The sequence below is a fragment of the Capricornis sumatraensis genome, chromosome 15 (assembly GCF_032405125.1).
Source record: "Capricornis sumatraensis isolate serow.1 chromosome 15, serow.2, whole genome shotgun sequence".
In the NCBI taxonomy this organism is placed as follows: Eukaryota; Metazoa; Chordata; class Mammalia; order Artiodactyla; family Bovidae; genus Capricornis; species Capricornis sumatraensis.
The window spans coordinates 66,970,373-66,978,418 of NC_091083.1; positions in this window are offsets into that span (position 1 = coordinate 66,970,373).

Below are 8,046 nucleotides of genomic sequence, written 5' to 3' on the forward strand. Positions count from 1 at the left end.
CACACAATGTGCCCTTGGCTTTCACTTTCCTGACTCCACACTCACTTTCCACAGGGTGCCTTCTCTGGTCTAAGCAACTTCCTCTCCTTTTCTCCAAGTATTAATGTTCCTTTTTTCTCTTATTTGGCTCCATCTTCCAGCCCCATCTCACCCACACTTAACTTGTGACCACCTGTATCCAGGTAATCCAAGTGTACATGGAATGAAACACTGCCTTACCCCAAAAGTGGCCTGTTACCCTTCTCCATTATCAGTGCCCTTTCTCCCCATCCCTGGAGTCACCACCGCAGTGATTAATGTCTTTATTATTCTCTTGCTTTTTTAAAATGGATTTTACAACTTATATGACTATCCTAAACAACACATTATTTAGTTTTGACTGTTTGGTCTTTGTATAAATGAAATCATACAATGTGTGTATTCTTTTGCAACTTACTTTCTCTTTCAACATTGCTTTTGAGGGTCATTCATGTAGATATTATAGCTCTGGTTCACTTATTTTCCTTTCTGTTTAATCCACTTATTTATTCATTCTATCGTTGATGGATATTGGGTTGTTTCAGTTTTTTTGCTATTGCAAAGAATACTGCTTTAATATTCTTGCGTGTGTAGATGAATATAGATATAATTTGGGAGTCAAATTTCTTAAACAAATATGCTCAGGTTCAACTTAACAAAGTAATGTTAAACTGTTTCCCAAAGTGGTTGCACCAGTCTATACTCCCACCAGCAGTGGATAAATGCTGTTGTTTTATACCCTTATCAGCCTACTATTTTTTATTTTGCCTATTTGGCAGGTATGAAGTGATATCTCATTGTGGTTTTAATTTGCATTTCTTTGACTACCATGACTAATGAGGTTGAGCATCTATTCATATGTTATAACCCATCTGAGAGTCTTTCTTTGTAAAAGTTCCGTTCATGTCTTTGCCTGTTTGAAACTAGGTGGTTTGTTTTTCTTTTCAACTAATAGAAATTCTTTACATATTCTGGGTATTAGTCCTTTGCTAATTATATGTGCTGCAGATATCTTCTCCAGATTTGTGGTTTGTGTTCTCACCTTCTCTCTGTTGTTTTTTTGATAACTAGAAAATCTTAAGAGTTTTGAGTTTGTTTTGCCGTGCTTCTCCGAATGTGGCATCTTAGTTCCCCGGCCAGGGATCACACACCTGCGGTGGAAGTGCAGAGTCTTAACCACTGGACTGTCAGGGAAGTTCCAGAAATTCTTAGTGTCAGGCGAGTGTATGCTCCTCCGTTTTTGTCTCGTCACAACAAAGATTTGGAGTGATCGATATTAAAGCCCTCTCGGCGTGTCACGGCTCTCAGATCTTGGACAGAGTGTGTTACAGCTCTCAGGTCTTGAACGGAGTGTGTTATAGCTCTTAGACAAATCAGTGTTACAGCTCAGTGTAACAGCTCTATTTTATTTAGAAGATAGCAGGAAAATCCATCTTCGAGGCGTGAGGGCGAGTCGATCCAAAGATGCAAAGAGAAGAGCGCCCCAGCGCGTGCGGTGGGGTAGGGGGGATGGGTGGGGGGGAGCCCTTTGGCTCCTCTTTTTATATGTTTTTTTTCCCCCCTGGGCCTGCCCTATGCAAATTGGGCTTAGTCAGGAGTGCTGTTCTACCTGAAGTCCTCACTCTGGTCCTCGGACCTTCCTTTGACCTTCCTCTGTTCTATTTTCACGGGCTTTTCTCTTCCTTGTCTTTTAGCCACCACCATTTTGGACTCCTTTTCCCTATTCTAACTACCTAATATTAGTTTCTGAATGTTGAGCTTTAAGCCAGCTTTTTCACTCTCCTCTTTCACTTTTATCAACAGGTTTTTTAGTTCCTCTTCACTTTCTGCCATAAGGGTGGTGTCATCTGCATATCTGAGGTTATTGATATTTCTCCCAGCAATCTTGATTCCAGCTTGTACTTCTTCCAGTCCAGCGTTTCTCGTGATGTTCTCTGCATATAAATTAAATAAGCAGGGTGACAATATACAGCCTTGACGTACTCCTTTTCCTATTTGGAACCAGTCTGTTGGTCCATGTCCAGTTCTAACTGTTGCTTCCTGACCCGCATATAAGTTTCTAAAGAGGCAGGTCAGGTGGTCTGGTATTCCCATCTCTTTCAGAATTTTCCACAGTTTATTGTGATCCACACAGTCAAAGACTTTGGCATAGTCAATAAAGAAGAAATAGATGTTTTTCTGGAACTCTCTTGCTTTTTCCATGATCTAGCGGATGTTGGCAATTTGATCTCTGGTTCCTCTGCCTTTTCTAAAACCAGCTTGAACATCTGGAAGTTCACGGTTCACATATTGCTGAACCCTGGCTTGGGAAATAGATGGGGAAACAGTGTCAGTCTTTATTTTGGGGGGCTCCAAAATCACTGTAGATGGTGACTGCAGCCATGAAAATAAAAGACGCTTACTCCTTGGAAGAAAAGTTATGACCAGCCTAGATAGCATATTCAAAAGCAGAGACATTACTTTGCCAACAAAGGTCCGTCTAGTCAAGGCTATGGTTTTTCCAGTGGTCATGTATGGATGTGAGAGTTGGACTGTGAAGAAGGCTGAGCGCTGAAGAATTGATGCTTTTGAACTGTGGTGTTGGAGAAGACTCTTGAGAGTCCCTTGGACTGCAAGGAGATCCAACCAGTCCATTCTAAAGGAGATCAGTCCTGGGTGTTCTTTGTAAGGACTGATGCTAAAGCTGAAACTCCAATACTTTGGCCACCTCATGCAAAGAGTTGACTCATTGGAAAAGACTCTGATGCTGGGGGGGATTGGGGGCAAGAGGAGAAGGGGACGACAGAGGATGAGATGGCTGGATGGCATCACGGACTCGATGGACCTGAGTCTGAGTGAACTCCAGGAGATGGTGATGGACAGGGAGGCCTGGCGTGCTGTGATTCATGGGGTCGCAAAGAGTCGGACACGACTGAGCGACTGAACTGAACTGAACTGACCTGAATGTTAGTTTTAATGTATTCAAATTTGTCAGTCTTTTCTGTAGTGTTAATGGCAGTTTTTGTAGAGTATCTTGTGGAAGTTCCCTGGTGACTTAGTGATTAGGATTTTGGGGTTTCACTGCCATGGCCTGAGTTCAGTCTATCGTTAGGGAACTGAGGTCTCACAAGCTGCGAAGCACAACCGAAAAAGGAAAGAATATCTTGCACTGTCTTGGATGTTTGCACATCTATATAATTTTAGAGTTACTTTGTCAAGTCTTAGGGAAAAAATACTTTTTTGAATTTTTACTGCAGTTGTATTAATCCATAAATTATTTGGACTTCCCTGGTGGCTCCAATGGTAAAGAATCCGCCTGCAATACAGGAGACCCAGGTTCAGTCTCTGGGTCAGGAAGAGCCTCTGGAGAAGGGAATGGCTACCCACTCCAGTATTCTTGCCTGGGAAATCCCATGGACAGAGGAGCCTGGTAGGCTCCATGAGGAAATCCATAAGGTCACAAAGAGTTGGACATGACTGAGCAACTAACACTTTCACTTTCTACCCAGTAATGCCCATTTTGTCATCACCACTAAAGCTACAGGGAATGTCCTGGCAGTCCAGTGATTAAGACTCCACACTGCCACTGCCGAGGCTCAGATTCAATCCCTGCTTGGGGAACTAAAATCCCATAAGCCATGTAGTGCAGCCAAAAGGGGGGAAAATATATAAATATATATATACATATATATATACACATACACATACAGGGCTGTAAAATTTGTTTCTCGCTCTCTATCTCATGACCAACAACCTGATTCCAACCCTCATCACCTCCCACCTGGATCAGTGCACCAACATCATCACTGGTTTTTAAGCATCCAGCCTAGCTGTGTCCCATTCATCTTCTACCCTATAGCCAGAGTGATTTTATATATATACATATATATAATTTTATGTATAAAATTTTATCTTACGTCTTTATCTTGTATATTTATATAATATATATAAAATTATATATATATATATATTTGGCCATACCACGTGGCTTGTGGATCTTATTTCCCTGACCAGGGATCAAACCCAGGTCCACAGCAGTGGAAGCACCGAGTCCTAAACCCTGGACCACTAGGGAATTTCCGAGAGTGATCTCTTGAAACTATAAATATTTCCGTATCTTCCTCCTGCTTAAAACTATTAATTGGCTTCCAGTTGCCTAAAGGAGTGGTCTCTAAAGTGTCTTTAATGAATGAATTAACTTTTGGTTGTGCTGGATCTTCGTTGCTGCGTGGGCTTTCTCTAGTTGCAGCGAGTGGGGACTTCTCTTCGTTGTGGTCATCGTAGTGGCTTCTCTTGTCACAGAGCAAAGGCTCTAGAGCGTGGGCTCAGTAGTTGTGGCACATGGGCTTAGTTGCTCTGCGGCATGTGGAATCTTCCTGGACCACAGATGGAACCCCTGTCTCCTGCATTGGCAGGCAGATTCTTATCCACTGCACCACCAGGGACATCCTCTAAAGTGTCTTTTTGATCAATATTTTTTCCTCATATTCTATTACCTTTTTTACAACATGACTGACCAGGACAGGGGTTCACGAGAGGGGCTGTCAGCTTCAGCCTTTTCTGTTTGTTCACTGTTGTAACTTCAGTATAATCTGGAACTGCCATTTCTTTGCAGGAATATTTTGAAGCCTTGCACTATTTGGAAGCCAGTTGTCCATTTCAGTTCAGTTCAGTTCAGTCGCTCAGTCGTGTCCGACTCTTTGTGACCCCATGAATCGCAGCACGCCAGGCCTCCCTGTCCATCACCAACTCCTGGAGTTCACTCAGACTCATGTCTATCGAGTCTGTGATGCCATCCAGCCATCTCATCCTCTGTCGTCCCCTTCTCCTCCTGCCCCCAATCCCTCCCAGCATCAGAGTCTTTTCCAATGAGTCAACTCTTCACATGAGGTGTCCAAAGTACTGGAGCTTCAGCTTTAGCATCATTCCTTCCAAAGAAATCCCAGGGCTGATCTCCTTTAGAATGGACTGGTTGGATCTCCTTGCAGTCCAAGGGACTCTCAAGAGTCTTCTCCAACACCACAGTTCAAAAGCATCCATTCTTCGGTGCTCAGTTTTCTTTATAGTCCAACTCTCACATCCATACATGACCACTGGAAAAACCATAGCCTTGACTAGATGGACATTTGTTGGCAAAGTAATATCTCTGCTTTTGAATATGCTATCTAGGTTGGTCATAACTTTTCTTCCAAGGAGTAAGCGTTTTTTAATTTCATGGCTGCAGTCACCATCTACAGTGATTTTGGAGCCCCAAAATAAAGTCTGACACTGTTTCCACTGCTTCCCCATCTATTTCCCATGAAGTGATGGGACCAGATGCCATGATCTTCGTTTTCTGAATGTTGAGCTTTAAGTCAACTTTTTCACTCTCCTCTTTTACTTTCATCAAGAGGCTTTTTAGCTCCTCTTCACTTTCTGCCATAAGGGTGGTGTCATCTGCATATCTGAGGTGATTGATACTTCTCCCGGCAATCTTGATTCCAGCTTGTGTTTCTTCCAGCCCAGCGTTTCTCATGATGTACTCTGCATATAAGTTAAATAAGCAGGGTGACAATATACAGCCTTGACGTACTCCTTGTCCTATTAGGTTAATATAGGAAACCTGGTACATGATATTTATGTTTGCTTAGCCTGACAGACGGAGAAGGCAATGGCATCCCACTGCAGTACTCTTGCCTGGAAAATCCCATGGGCGTAGGAGCCTGGTAAGCTGCAGTCCATGGGGTCGCTAAGAGTCGGACACGACTGAGAGATTTAGCAGCAGCAGCAGCAGCAGCAGCAGCAGCAGCAGCCTGACAGAGGGGGTTTCCCTTGTGGCTCGGTAGTAAAGAATCTGCCTGTAATGCAGGAGATGTAGGTTTGATCCCTGGGTTGGGAAGGTCCCCTGGAGGAGGGCATGGCAACCCATTCCAGTATTCTTGCCTGGAGAATCCCCATGGACATAGGAGCCCTGGGGGGCTACAGTCCGTGGGGTCACAAAGAGTCTGACACAACTGAGCTACAAAACACAGCGCAGCCTGACAGAAACACACACTACACCCAAGACTATACTGCAGAATGCTGAAACTGGGGCTAAGAACCCTACTGCCCACCCCGCAACATGCAAACCCCCTTTCCTCAGGAAATCTTTGCTACCTCATTTGACAAAGGTCAGATAAACAGACCAGGTGAGGGAAATGGTGTCAATTAATGACAAAAATCCATCCTGAGTGTCTGACCTGCTTTGGGAGATGTCAGTTAAGGACACATTTGCTCATGTAGTATATTAAGTACATTTGAACAAAACTTCTGGAGATTGCTGGCCTCAGGAGAAGGTCCAAGCACCTCTGCCTGGCCTTCAAGGCCCTCCCTTATGTGACCCCTGCTTGTGCACCTCACTTTGTTTCTTTGGCCCCAACAGCATCACAGTTCACACTACAGCCACTCAAAACTTACAGATGGTTCTCCCATACCCACTATGTTCTTTTCTGCCCCAATATTCTCCCCTCTGTCTGTGGATGCTCCCGGATTCCAAACTTCCTGTCAAATCCCACTTGGCCTCTAAAGCCCTCCCCAGGCCAGAATAGACGCCTCTTCTGTGCTCCCACAAACCCCCTCATTCATCTCTACCTCTGTCCTTTCCACATTGTTTCATGCCATCTTTGAGGGGAAGGGCAGACCTCTTTCTCTTTTAGCCCCAAGATCCAGCACAGGCTGGATTTCTAGGACAGGCTTTTTTATATGTTTATTTGACTGCGTTGGATGAGGGCAGGGACTGGGTCTGCCTTTATTATATAGCTGCATTCTCAGAAGCTAGCTAACTTGATCAATACTTAGTGAGTGACTAAATGAAGGACCTCAACTTCTGGTTTTATTTTATTTTAAAAAATATGTATTTATCTTATATAGCAGCCAGGTCTTAGCTGCAGCTCGCGGGATCTGGTTCCTCGACCAGGGATGGAACTGAGTCCTTAGTTGTGGCATGAATCTTAACTGTGTCATGCAAAATCCTTTGTCGCAGCATATGGGCTCCTCTCTAGCTGTGGTACACAGGCTCCAGAGTGCTCAGGCTCAGGTATGTGCGATCTTAGTTCCCCACGCAGGCATAGAATCTGTGCTGCCTGCATTCGAAGCACAGTCTTAACCACTGGACCACCAGGGATGTCCCAGCCCTGGTTAATCTTAAAAAATAATAATATAAATGTTAATAAAACCAGAAGTTGAGGCTTCCCTGGTGGTTCAGTGCTGGTACTCCATGCTCCCAGTGCAGGAGACCCAGGTTCGATCCCTGGTCGAAGAGCTAGATCCCACGTGCTGCAACTAAGACCTGGCTGCTATATAAAATAAATAAATGTTTTTTAAAAATAAAATAAAACCAGAAGTTGAGGTCCTTCATTTAGTCATTCACTAAGTATTGATCCAGTTAGTTAGCTTCTGAGAATGCAGCTATGTGATAAAGACAGACCCAGCCCCTGCCCTCACAGCATTTGCATTCTAGTGGGCAAGAGGTGGAAAATAACAAAGAAATGAGCAAACAGTTTCAGGTAAGGGTTTGTTTGTCCTGCCCAGAGACTTTTGCACATGCTATTCCTTGTGCTTAGAAAGTTCTTCCTGACCCTTTGCATGACAATTGCTCTTCCTGTAAATCAGGTGTGCCAAAGTGTAGCTTTCTTTATTATTCTCTTTCTGTGACTCAAGGCTTCTGAAGTGGCTTCTGAAGTCCCTTCCGGCCTGAGACACTGTGTTTCCCATTACAACAGTGTTGTCAGCCCTACTTTGGTCCCTTGGGCTCCCATGGAAATCATCCTCAAGAATTCCCTGGCAGTCCAGTGGTTAGGACTCTATGCTTTCACTGCAGGAGCCACAGGTTTGATCCCGAGTCAGAGGGTTGTAGCCACGCGTTCCGGGAAACAAACTCACTCAGAAGGACAATGCAGATAGTGGAGTGCAGTTTATTACACCAGCAGGCCCAAGGCCGTCTCCTCTTAGCCAAGGACCCCGACCAGCATTTGTGAAAATCTTTTATACCCCATGTGTACGTGTCTGAACCCACCACCCCAAATTTCTTGA